We start from the raw sequence: 14,553 nt of genomic DNA on the forward strand, positions 1-14,553 counted from the left end.
ATGTTTTTTAATGTTGATATGGATAATTTGTAGTGCATCCATAAAATACAAAAGCAGTCATCAATATAAAGTAACACTTTACTGATGCGCACATGCTTATTGGATCTCACAGATACTGTATAGTTCAGCAGCTATATTTAAATTATATTGCATGATGTGAGGATAATTAAAATTTTCATTTTATAATCCATTACAGTAAGATCCTTCTGGGAACAAAAAGTTGCCTGTAAAAGAGAATGGTTATGTTGAGGGGATGATGTAAATATTCTGTGCTTAAAAACAGTGAAGATTCTTATTATTCTATTTGTTAAAACTATATAATGTTTATTAGTTGATTATCGCAGGTATTTCATCTCACTGGTGGAAATCTAACACACTGACACATACAGTGTTGAAAAGGTTATTGGCTACTTGCACACTTGTGAATTTATCTGTAACTTTTCTAAGTTTTAGGATTAAAGCTAATATTGTCATGACTTGATCCCTGTGAGAGATACTATTCCATATGTATAATTTATAATAGACCTCACGGGAGGGTTTAGTGGGTCTCTACACTCCATCAACTGCTGGGTTCTTTTAGAACAGAGTCAATGACTTACATCTCTGTGAATTCTGAGTCTACCTACCTTTAGTCTATCTATCTCTTTATCTTCTCCTGTGTCTTTTAGTCTGTCAATAACAAGGATTGAACTGAACACAAGGCCTTGTGCATGCTACACAAGTACTGCACCACTGAACTACATACACAGCTCTTTTGAAGTTTTTACTTTAAGACAGGGTTTCTATAATTTGCCCAGGCTGGCCTCAAACTTGCCATCCTCCTGCCTCAAACTCCCAAGTTGCTGAGATTGCAAACATGCACCACCATGCCCAGCCATTTGTAGACTGTCAATAAAGGAATAATCTATAATTACTTGAAAATGCATGTATGGGGCTGGGGATGTGGCTCAAGCGGTAGCGTGCTCACCTGGCATGCGTGCGGCCCGGGTTCGATCCTCAGCACCACATAAAAACAAAGATGTTATGTTCGCCGAGAACTAAAAAAAATAAATATTAAAATTCTCTCTCTCTCTCTCTCTCTCTCTCTCCTCTCTCACTTTAAAAAAAAAAAAAAAAGAAAATGCATGTATGGAGCTGGGGGTATAGTTCAGTGGTAAAGCCTTTGCCTAGCGTGTGTAGGGCCATGGATTCAATCTTCAGCACCACATAAACAATATGTAAAATAAAGGTATTGTGTCCATCTACAACTAAAAAAATTTTTAAAAAGAAAATGTATGTAAATACACTTAAAATATTATTTTACATTTGAGTTATTACTTTATTTATTTATTTAAAGAGAGAGAGAGAGAATTTTTTTTAATATCTTTTTTTTTTTTTTTTTTTAGCGGACACAATGTCTTTGTTGGTAAGTGGTGCTGAGGATCCAACCGGTCTGCAAGCATGCCAGGCGAATGCGCTACCACTTGAGCCACTTCCCCAGCCCTGAGTTATCATTATAATCATTTCAAGTAATAAGTCCTTTTAACTGCTCTGGGTGTATAAAGCAACATAGATATTATGGATTAAAAGACAGTTCACAATGGAAAAAAAAAACCTATATAATGTTTTTCTATGACATTCAAGATACATATTACCTCAACAAAAAGTAAATATACAAGGAAAGGGGCTGGCCTATGTTGGGAAATGGGTAGAAGCATAGAAAAAATTAAAAGTCAGTATTTAATCCAGGTATTAAATATAGGTAACTCGTAAAATATTCACTTTATTTTTATACATTTTACATTTATACAATAAAACATGCCCATGGTAATTATTAAGAACCTCTTTGGTTTTTGGGACTGTAGATGAAAAAACTGATTTAGTCTGTCCTGAGCAAGGCTGGTTCAAAATGTGTTTAGTTTTGAATAATTTCTGAGTCTCTACATAAATGCTTTATGTGTTTTTATATGTCCATCATATTTTAATAGAAATTATAAAAGTTATGTTTGTAAAATAATTATGTATCTCAGAGTAATAGCAAGATTTTGCAATTCAGTACAAATCTCAAATTGGTTCACTTTCTATTTTAATATTTAATTATTGTCAGACATTTAACCATGTTCTAACACTTGGACATAAGTTTATTTATTCCTTTATTTATTTTTGAGCAACAATTTGGTAGATATTTTTTCAGTACAGGGGACAGTAGGAAGTATTGCTTTACCACTGATATATATATATATTTTTTTTTTTTTTTGAAATGATACTATATTATGTTACCAAGCCTATCATTGAAGTTGCAATCCATCCATAGCAGAAAGCTGCCGGGTTTCTGTTCTCGCGACTAAAAGGCTCAGGGGTCACTCTAGTTATACTGGGCTAACTGGGCTGCACGAAATAACCACACAAGAGACACGAATACCTTTTTCTTTGGGGTCGCTGTGATGGCTCCTCTGACCTTAAGGGTCCGCAGAAAGAGAGAGCTCGAGAGCATGCACTGACTCCTTTTATTGAGGAGAAGCTATTCAAATGAGGCAAGGGGTCAGGTTTCAGGGGGCTGAGTCTATCTTCATGATGTCCACTGTCAGCAGGTTGACTGACACCTGGGTAGGCCACACCCAAGGGCACAGTAAGAGAAGGGGACACACACAAGTCACTTCCATGGAAGATTCTATCCTAAACAGGGCAAGGGGTTAGATTACAAAGGAACAGATGAGCATAGCTTCACCCATGGGGCTGTAGCAAGACACACCCATTTCTGTGACTGAGCGCCTCAACACCCAGCTGGGGAGTGTAACTCAGTCACCCGTAAGGTTGGCCTCCCACAGAAAGCTTCATTGTAGGATTATTTGCATGCAACTAAACCCATGTCTTTTTTTTTTTGTAAAGAGGGAGAGAGAGAGAGAGAGAGAGAGAGAGAGAGAGAGAGAGAGACAGAGAGAGAGAGAGAGAATGAGAATTTGAGAATTTTTTTGTAGATGGACACAACACAATGCCTTTATTTTTATGTGGTGCTGAAAATCGAACCCAGATCGTGCCCTTGCTAGGTGAGCACTCTACTGCTGAGCCACAATCTCAGCCCACAAACCATGTCTTAACGCATTTTTTAAAAATTTTTTTCCCAATTAAATTATTTTATAAAATGATGTGGTTCATGATGAAGGCACTTAGAACTGTGTCCTGTGCCTGGTGTATTCTCAGTAATTTTTAACTGAGTTGAAAAGGCAAAACTGACTATCAAATATCAGTGTATGCAAAAGATATCAATAATACAATACTGGTGCTCTGGTTTGGATAACTGCCCCATAATGGTCCATGTATTAGAGGTTTGTTCCCAAGGTTGTTTGATTTAGTGGAAACTTTACAAGAATAAAGCATTTTGGGAATTGTTTAGTTCATTGTTGTGTATGGACTTGAAATAATTTGTTGACACCGGGTGCTTTTTTATACCGTATGCTTCTGCCATAATGTGCTCACTCACTTCAAACATAAAGCTGTAATACCAAGCACTTATCAACAAGAATCTCCAGAACTTTGATTAAAAATTGGATTTTTCTATTTGTTAGTTGATTATCACAAGTATTTTTCATAGCTAAAAACAAAACAAGACAGACAAACAAAGAAAACCCCCAAACTGCCAAATTTGGTGGCCAAAGTTATGAGCACATAACATATGTCTCTTTGAAGCTCATTCATTAAAAGATGTTAAAGTATTGTTTTTTAGTTTTACTAAACATGATAGTTTCTTTCTGATCTTTCAAAAACACTGATGCCTGGGTTTCTCTCCATGGATATGAATTCCATGAATATGGATTACATTGTTTTAATGAATTTTTTTTTTAAATTAAAGAGCACTTAGGGTGACCATACACTTAAGCCAGAACTGGGAACCACTGAATCACAGTTGAAAATACATTAGCTCATGTGGTTTTTTTGTGTGCTGTGTGGATTTGTCCACTTAAGTCTTTCATGTGTGAGTTTATAGAGAACAGGTTTTCCATGATGAAAAAACTAAAATGATCTTCTTAAATCTTCAGGTGTTTAGTCAAACTGCTGGTGGAGGAAGTACTTTTTCAGTATATGTATCTTGTTCTCTTGCTTTCGTACTAAGAAAGTATTTTTATGAAAAGAGTATCTAGGTTTAGTCTAGGTTAAAAATCATGAGTAGACTACAAACACCAAAGAAAAACATAAACTAAGTTGAAGATATACTGTGTGTTAAGCACATTCTTAAAATTAGCTCATGGTGAGAAATAAAAATGAAGCATTTAGCTTTATTTTCAAACATAGTCCAAATTGACCCAAATTATACCCTATTAAAAAAACTTGAGGGCTGGGGATATGGCTCAAGCGGTAGCACTCTCGCCTGGCATTCATGTGGCCCGGGTTCGATCCTCAGCACCACATACAAAGAAAGATGTTGTGTCCGCCGAAAACTAAAAAATAAATAGTAAAAAATTAAAAAAAAAAAAAACTTGAGTGTTCTTGAAAGTATTTGAATAGTTAAAATCTAGTAAATGATGTGAAGCTTAAAAAATATGCTTCTATAGCAGAGGTGTAATTCTTCAGTTCCTAAATTCCTAGAAAAATTTGATGAATTTTTTTGGTCCTGGGGATTCATCCCAGGGTCTTTTGCATTCAAGCCAAGCACTATATCATTTGAACTATATCAAGAGCCCAGGTTACCAACTTTACTTCATTGTAATAGTAGGCAGGGGGAGGAAAGAAAGGGGAGGAAATGTTCTCCTTTTCTCAGGTGTTGTCCTTGAAGTGGTAACATGCACATACTAGTGAATGAATAAAGCTGCTTTTATGTGAACTTCTGCAGACTGTGAAATTCTGAGCCACTGCCTTTACATGCTGGATATAAAACTCTGAAACTCCCTCAACTCAGGGTTCAGGGGATTAATTGATTACAGCAAAACCTGTGCCCTCTGAACATGGCTGCAGCCAAATAAAACTGTTTCCTGCTGTCTTTTGTGCCTTGCCTCCTTTGTCCCTACAACAGGAGGTGGGTCTTCCTGTGCTCTGAAGTCTTTAGCTACTACTTAATTGAAACTCCACCTCCACTGGTATTCCAAGTGCCTGGGGAAATTCCAATGCCTGTGCAAAGATGTCATGGAATTCCTAGGACCTTACATTCTTATGACACCTAGGGTTCAATTTGTCTTGTCTGACGTCTTGTTGATCCTCTGAGTCCTGTGACTTTTTATGTGAATATAAGGAGACCTAATTTCAGGTTAGGGTATATTTTTTTTACAGCTCCTTCCACTGGTTTATTTTTTCTGCCTCTTGCACACCTTCTGTTTTCTGCTTAATTCAGGGCAGCTCCTAAAGAACTGGACTGTGTCATGCCCATCTGTTCTTTGTTTGGATCTCCAACACACACACAAACACACACACACACACACACACACACAAACAGACACAAACACACTCACACACACACAAGACATACAGGCTCAGACAAACATATGCACTCACAGATGCACTCTTATAGGTAGACCCAAACACATAAAAATAAAGACACACAAATGCACACACACAAAAATGGACTGTCTCACAGACACACAAAAGCATAGAATTATAGACATACATACTTGTAGACACTGAAATACTTAGACATACATACACATACAAATTGATAAACGCACAGAGCCCCATGGACACTCAAACCAGGCCTGTGTGTGCCACAGACTTTAAAAGGTTCTGGGAATCTGGAAGAAATTTTTGATGCAAACAACTTATATAAATGTTAGGAATATTCCTTCAAAGCTCCCTTAACATTTGCCCCTTTCCAACTTTTATATTCCCTTCCCCTCCCCAATATTCTCCTCCACTTTGTCCCTTATCAGAACAATTCTTTTATTTTCACTTCCCTAATTTCAAAGGCTGCTCTGGACTTCTCTTTGCACCTTGCTTTTCTGATGATCGAACTCTGCTGAGAAATACCCTCTGATTTGGTCTCCTGTGCTCACATCAGATTTTGCAAGGGTAAAAGGGCAGCAGAGAGATTTATTTGTCCACTGATGTGAAGTATGTCACACACCCTCACTGAGACCTAACATAAAATGCTCGTGGGGAGCTCACCACTTGGTTACTACACTTATTAGTGAAGGGTTTTGTCCTGGTGCTGTTGGAAGTTTCCTTCCCCCTCTGCAAAACCACAGAATATTCCCATATTTCTTTTACCCAGTTTCCTCTAATATTGACTCTTAAAAAATTAAATAGCATGGGCACAATGGTGCATGCCTGTAAGTCCAGCAACTCAGGATGCCAAGGCAGGAGAATTGCAAGCTTAAGGCCAACCTCAGCAAGTAAACAAGGCCCTAAACAACTTAGCAAGACCCTGTCTCATAATTAAAAAAAAAATGGGATGTCTCTCAGTGGCCAAGCACTCCTGGCTTCAATCCCCAATATAAATACATAAACAAGTAACTATAGTGTAATGATAAAAAAAAAAAAAAAAGACATCAACCTGGGTACAAAACTATCAACTAACCTATAGACTTTATTTGAATTTTACCAATTTTCACCATAAATAAACACCAAACCTAAGGTCTCTCCTCTTGGGTTTGGTGTTTACTTATGACTGGGCCAGGTTATGGATTTTGTAGGGAGATGACACAGAGGTGAGAGGTCCTTATGGGATTATTGGGTAGGAAGGTGGATACATCATCAAGGCTGGTAAGGAGTGATGTTAATTCCAATCATTTGATTAATGTGATGCTTCTTGGATTTCTTACAATAAACTTACTATCTCTCCCTTTGTAATTAATACATATCTTAGGGGAGATATTTTGAGAATATCTTATTTCTCTTCAATTTTTTACTCACTTAGCAGATGTGGCTCAGTGGTAGAACACTGGCCTGTCATGGGTGAGACCCCCCATACAAGAGGAAAAAAAAAATAAAAAACTTTGCTTTTGCTCACTTAAATATTGACATCCATTCATAGATCTTACCCATAAATATTATTATTATTATGGTCTCCTAAAGGTGATTTGGTTTTCATTTCCCTCATTCTTTATTTATTTATAAACTGTAATTTATTTATTTATAATTTATTTATTTATTTATAAACTGTAATTTATTTCTTTATTTATAAACTGTAATTCTCTTTAAGAAAACAAATCTCTCTTTCTCTATTCTTTCCTTATTATTTTCTATTCATATAGGTTCATGGTTTTCTATTAAATTCTATCACTTATAATCCAATACTATCATTATTTAGTTGTTCAAACTGTTCCAACTTTGACTGTTGGGAACTCTTTCAGATTGGATCCTGTATCCTTTCAATAAGCCTCTATCATATTGACCAAGTTATGCTGCATGCATTACAAATATGTCTCAATGAATCCTCCTGAGATATATAATTATAATGTATCAATTATTTAAAAAAAAAAGCCCCTATCTCTTATTAAGCAGCTCTCTATCTTCTGGCACCACAAGGTGTTCTATGATTATTTTACATTTTTCCTGTTCCGGCTCTGGGAGCAACCATTTCTTCAAGAGCCCTGGTCTCTTTTATTGGAGAATGGTATTTAGAAGCCAGATCTGGGTGGAGAGGTGTCCTGCTGATTTCTATGGAATAAGAGTTCTAAGTCCTCTTAGTGTTCAGAATTTGGAACTATGTTATGTCTATAAATGCATGCATACACGTACATATCTTTTTCTTTCTTTTCTTTTGTCTTTCATCAAAAATCTTTAGTTCATAATGATACTACTGATTTCAATTCATCACCACAGTGTTCATCCTAATGCCATCTTTTTTCTTTTCTTTTTCTTTTTTTTTTTTTTTGTAGAGGGGATTATACTCAGAGGAAATCTACCACTGGGCTACATCGCCAGCCCTTTTTATTTTATTTTGGGACAGGGTCTCACTAAGTTGCCTCAGACTTTCTATCTTGCGGCCTCAGCTTCCTGAGTAGTTAGAATCACAGGCCTGCACTTTCACATCCAGCTAATGTCCTCTTTCTTTACTTGTAACTGTGGAATTTGTTCTTCTTTTCTTTTTCTTTCTTTCTTTTTTTTTAATTAAAAGCCTGTTGCTTACATATTGCTAAATTGTGAAAAATGTTCCTTGATCATGCCGCCCCAACTTTTTTTCTCCCCTAGAAATGGCTGATATGAGAACACAAGATAGGTTGCTAGATATTGCTGTCAGAAGCTACACAAAAGAGAAGCCAACTGATTTAATGGTCCTTCTTTATGCAAAAAGAACTAATCACACTCTTTATGGTTTATTGGCAGTGGGGTGCAGGAGGGTCAGCCCAGGCTGTAGAATGTAAGCTTATTGTTCCAGCCAAATGAGTCAGATGAGATGTGAATAAAAATTTATTTAAGAAGTTGTGGGTCTACATGATTCTGGAAAAAAAGGCTATTTCTTGCTCCAGCTCTCTGGGGAAACTTCCCACTCTGATGTCCTCTTACATTTGCCATTGACTTCCCTGGAGGCAATGTGCCTCTTGGGCTACTCTTTATCTCTTCATTTATTTCTAGTCTCTTCTCATTCCAACAATCTCAACATACCTGCTGCTTCCTTTTCTTCCTACAAATGGGAGTCTATTTCTTTTTCCACAGACCCCCTGAGTGTTCATCTCAGTGTGAGGTCTCATCAAACACTGCTCAACCAACTTGGGTCCTCAGAATCTTTTTAATCAGAAAAGGCAAACTTACATTTTCTATTTTGTGGCTTGAGCTTTGGTTTCCCTCATAGGTTGCCTGTTCTGATGACATTTGGAGTGTGGGGAAATGATCTGTTTTCCTGTCCTTTTATAACAGCCCAGACTCATTCAACAGGCAACCTCAACTGGAATGCCTCACCAAAACCCCAATTTTGCCTACTGTGTTTCAGATATGTGAAAGATGAGGAGCGAAGGGAAACAAGATTAGATCACTCTGAGGGCATTATAATTCCCAACTGAAATCCCCATTCTTTGAGTTCCTTCTAGTAAGAAAGAAAATGAGCTTGGTGTAGGTATTATTCCTTTTAGAGTTATAAATTATTCCAGAAGCCCACAGGCCTGTTTGACTGCCATCCTGACCCTCCCACAGGGAGAGGTGGGGGTCACCTCCAAAGTGCCTGGACTGACCATAAATGAATTGGAAACACCCATAGTGGGGAGAATGTCAGTGAAACTGGGAGCCTAAAGAGAACCTGTGTTTTCTTAGCCATATCAAAAGAGCCTGAATGGAACTGTTTAAAAGCCACAGATTTCCTGAGGATGCACTGGGCAGCTTCCTGGAGGTACCAGGGAGATAATTCATGATTGGGACACCGAACCATTACAAGACTGTGAAGAATTCATTTTGAGGATTCTGAAAATACTATACATTCTAGGAAGGAAAGTTTAGCACAGTAACAGACTTGGTTGGATGTATGAGTGATAATATTAATGATTATGTCTTTGGGGTGTGTTGAGTAGGGATAATAGCAGTGGTTTAATAAGAAGATACTCATAACAACCAAGATGGGGGATTTAGTTCATGTCTCCCTTATGAACCAGGCAAGACACGTAAGTTTACATCTTAATAAATTCTCACAACCATGAGGCAGGTACTCCCTTTAGTTCATTTTATACCTGACAACTGAGATTCACAAAGGTGGAGAATTGTACAGCAGTCACAAAACTACAAGAAAACAAAGGCCTTTCATAAATATTTCACTGTGTGCTCTTGTTGGAAGGATCTGTCTTGTGGGTTGTAGGGATTTGATTTAGCTGAAGTAAGAATTGATGGGGCCATGGCTGGTGCTTTAACACTGTGTTCCCAATGGTAGTTACATGTCTCAGAGAAAGGAAACTGAGACCCAACTACAATCTAATGATGGAAGTGTTCAGTCAGCCAGTAAAGGAATGTGCTGTTGGGGGCAGTCATAGCACCAAGGATGGGGCCATCCAACCAAGTATTCAATGACATGGTTGGGGTTCAGAAACAAAGTTGTGAGGATTGAAGTAAGGCACTCCAGACAGATATAACAGCAGGAGCCAAAGCACTGTAGTGTACAGTAAGTAGCATGGTGTGAGCCTGCAGTGATAGACAATTAATGCAGCAAGAATACATGGTTCAAGGTAAAGGGGAAAAAAGAGAAAACTGGAAGAGAAGCAGGGGCCTTAAATGAATCAGCCAAGGCCTTGGTCCCTAGATAGATAAAAGCCTGGATCTGGAGTTCAATTCAGCCATGTGCTAAGTATTTTGACCCTGGGCCACATCTTTAGAGGTTTTCTAAGCTTTGTTTTACATAACTGGAGGCATAGTGACAGATAATAGTCTACATGTTAAACTGATAGCTTGGGTTCTTGGTCTGGGGTCACAGAGTTTATGAATGGATTTCCCAAGAAGCATATCTACTTTCTATTACATGTGTTGAATGGATTTGCCATGAAGCATATCTACTTTCTATTACATGTAAAACTTTATTGTTCATCAATTGCTTATATATTCTTACTTATTTTTACATATTTCGTATCATTTACCCTGTTAGTAGTGTAGTTTTTCTGGCTCTGGGCTTGTTCTCCCAATCCAGGTAACCCTAAAGGGTAGGCACCATATTTTAATCTATCATCACAAGATGTAGCCATGCAAAAATCTCAGTGTTGCTAGACCATTAGAATCACTTGGGAGTACCAGACAGCTGCACAGGTGTGTTCCCCATCCCAAATCTATTAAACTAGGACCTTCAGGACTGTGGCTTGAGCTTTTAGTCTTGAGCAGCTGGGCAGAAAAATGTTTGAATCAATGAGTAAACAATCATAATTTATGTACAGTTGTCCCTCGGTATCCTTGAGAGTCTGGTTTTAGGACCTCTCCTGGACTTCAAAATCCATGGATGTTCAACTCTTGATACAAAGTGGCATAATATTTGTATAACCTATACATATTTTGGTACATTTTGAATCACCTCTAAATTACTTATAAGAGTAGTACAATGTACATTCTTTGAAAAAAGTTATTATACTGTATTGTTTAGGAAATAGTGACATGAAGAAATATCTATACATGTTCAGTATATATGCAGTTTTTAAAATATTTTTAGTTACATATGGACACAATACCTTTATTTTCTTTGTTTTATCTAATTTTTTTAAATGTGGAACTGAGGATCAAACGCAGTGCCTCACATATGCTCAGCAAGTGCTCTACCACTTTGCCACCACCCCATCCCATAGATGCAGGTTTTTTTAAATTATTTTTTTATTTTTATAGTTGTTGATGAACAGCATGCCTTTATTGTATTTGTTTATTTTTATGCAGTATAGGGATCAAACCCTGTGCCTCACACATGCTAGGCAAGCACTCTGCCACTGAGCTATAGCCCCAGGCCTCAAAGCAGTTTTTTTCTTTTTTTTTAAGAGAGAGTGAGAGAGGAGAGAGAGAGAGAGAGAGAGAGAGAGAGAATTTTTTTTTTTAATATTTATTTTTTGGTTCTTGGCGGACACAACATCTTTGTTGGCATGTGGTGCTGAGGATCGAACCCGGGTCGCACGCATGCCAGGCGAGCGCGCTACAGCTTGAGCCACATCCCCAGCCCTCAAAGCAGTTTTTTTTAAAGAAAGTTTTTGATCCTCAACTGGCTGAACTATGGATATAGGAGGCCAGCTGAATCAGTCAGGATAGACTACAGCATGCCATGATATTTATTAACCTCGAAATTTCAATGGCTTAAAATCAAAAAGGTCTCTGTTTTGCTCACATTATGCAACCATGATACTTTGGTTGAGGGCTCTGTTCAATGGAGAAAACACCATCAAGGGCATTATTGTTTTACCTATCAGAGAGACATACCTCAGGCTCATCTCTCACTAGCATTAAATGCTCCACCCAGAAATGGCACAAACTCCTTCTGAGCACACTCTTTGGTCATGACTAGTCACGTGACCTGGAAGTGCAATCCTTCAGTTTCCCAGAAGGTGGAAAGCCAGAAGTTATTGGTGAGCAGTGCAAAAGACGACCAGGCTCTACAAAATTGGCACCATCAACTTTATTTCACAGCAATACTTACGAGGTGTGTTCATGGCCAAATAGAAAATATGGAGTGGAATTTGAGATTTTTTTTTTTTTTTTTGGTTTGCTTAGGGCACTATTTTTGTTTGTTTTGCTTTTTTTTTTTTTCTTAATTTAATGAGGCTAGATGGCATATGGCTTTAAATTTGGTGGTTAAAAGCCTGGAATCTGGATGGTGTCGAGACCTTCAGCTCTGCCACTAACCTCATGTATGAGCTGGGCAAGTAAGAGACCATTTATACCCATCAAAAAGATAATCAAAGGATGTGAAAGCCCAAGGAAGGAGGTTTTTTCTCAAATCAAGTGCTTAGAACCAGACAGCACTTACCTGAGTAGGACTGATGGGGAGAGGGCTACTTTAGGAGGTTGTACAGGAATTGTGGTGGCTCCAGGTGGCAGGAAGGATGCATGTTTATCCCCCATAAATTGCTGCCTTCCTGCCTGACCCAGTGTGAATATTTGGGCTGTAAGAAACAGAAGCCAAGTAGAGTTGGTTTAACCACATGAATTAGCTAAGGAAAGGGGATGTACTGGCTTCCTGCAGGTTTTCTCTATCTATCTATCTATCTATCTATCTATCTATCTATCTATCTATCATCTATCCATCCATCCATCCATCTATCTACCTACCTACCTACCTGCCTACCTATCATCATTTTGCAGTAGGGGATTGAACCAGGAACTTGCCTGTGCACTCTGCCACTAAGCTATATCCCCACCCCTTTTGAAAAGCATTTATATTGAGATATGGTCTCACTAAGTTGCATAGGTTAACTTTAAACTTGCCATCCTCCTAGCCAAGCCTTCCAAGTAGCTGGGGATACAGACAGGTGCCACCTCATCTGCCCAGGGCTCTCTCTTAAAGCAGATAAATTTTCTCTTAACACTGTCTCTAGCAAGCTTCCCCAAAATATTTTGTGCTCTAATGGGCTTTGGCTTATCAGAGGCCAGTGTTCTTGGGTAGAAATACTAGCTGCTATAAGTGGAAAGGGTAGAGCACTAGAGGATGTCAGGCATCCCAAAGAATCATCGGTGGGGCTGGAGAAATGAACTTGAGGCTAAGCTTCAAAGAAAAATGCCCCAAACCACATGTAGGCTTTGCCAGATGAGCTAACAACCACTTCTCCCTTACTTCCCTGGAGCGAAGGTGCCAGGATCCTACACTTGCTTCAAATCCTGCTGCTGTCAGCCCAGTGTTGCTTGTACTAACTGATACAGTATTATCAGACTAAATGAGTTAGTCAGTGGACAGCACTTGGAGCTGTGCTAGGCACCTTGTAGCTGCTCCTTTGATGTGATTTTGCTTCCTTACCCACTCCTTCAGCTGGTGGATTGGGCTGGGTTGATATGTAGAAGGGGATTCATATGCTTTGGATCATAGAGCAGAAGTATTTCCTGAAGAGTGGAAAATCTTGGAGAGTGATTGGACCTGCATTTTCTAACAGACATAACTATCATGTAAGCTGCTGTAGCCCAGGATGACCCCAACAAAAGGGTAAACTGACCTTAGAGGCTCATGATTTTACAGAACCTGACCCAGAAGAAGTAGACTATACTGTCTTGTGGAACAGGATCAAACTCAGACTCAGGTTCAAATTCTGACTAACTATGAACACTTATGCTAGTTTTTTCATCTCCAGGACTGGAAGAATATATGCCTTCAATAAATGTTAGCTCCTCTTCTTTAGAAACAATTATTACGATTTCCCCTGGGAAGAAGTTCCATGTATCTTCTCCCAAATATCATGTATATATTCTATGTTCTGTATGCCATTCCTTTGTACTTTATTTCAGCAAAATGACACCCAAGAGGACTACAGAATTCAATACAGTCTCATCATTTTCTAGGTCCTGCCCAAGAAATGTCACAGTGAGGCCTTAGGAAATTCATGCAATGAAGTTGAAACATTTTATTCATAACAATTTTATCAAGATCATGGGTATTGTAGCAGATGACCTCCTGGGCATGACTCTTTTCACCGTGGTGAATATTGGGGTTAGGGATGGGGTGGGGAGTGAAGACTGAGGCTAAGAGCTAGTGCCCTTGGTGCAAGCAGGGACAGGGCCTGGGGGTTGTCATGGAGGGCACTGGTTTGGGCATCAGAGGAGCCCAGATTCCAATGTGGGCTCTGGCCACTTCCTAGCTGTGTGACTTGGAGCACATTGCTTAATCTTGCCACGCCAATTTTTTTTTCTCTGTGAAATAGGGAGGATGGTAATACTCTCTTAGGGCAGTTGTGAGGACACAAGTGGTGTTGCCTAGCACCTGGGTTTTAATCCTTTGGTGTCAAGGAGTGGGTGGAGTGGATTTAGGGGCGGGGATATGAATAGAAGGTCAAAGGAGTGACTAGTCCTCATTGTCGGGGCGAGGTGGGCGGTTTAAAGGGGAGGGGCCAAGCTAGTTCCAGGCCAGGTTTGGGAAGAGGTGAGGGCGGAGTAGTAAAGGCACAGGAGGCAGCATGTGAGGTGTGTGGCAGGCTGTGGGCTGGGTGTTGGCCCCTGGGTGGTGAAAAGGGTGAGAGAAGGCAGAGACCAAGGCCTGCGCGAGGGAGGCCGGGGTGGTGAGAG

Source organism: Urocitellus parryii, chromosome 16 (genome assembly GCF_045843805.1).
Source record: "Urocitellus parryii isolate mUroPar1 chromosome 16, mUroPar1.hap1, whole genome shotgun sequence".
NCBI classification, from domain to species: domain Eukaryota; kingdom Metazoa; phylum Chordata; class Mammalia; order Rodentia; family Sciuridae; genus Urocitellus; species Urocitellus parryii.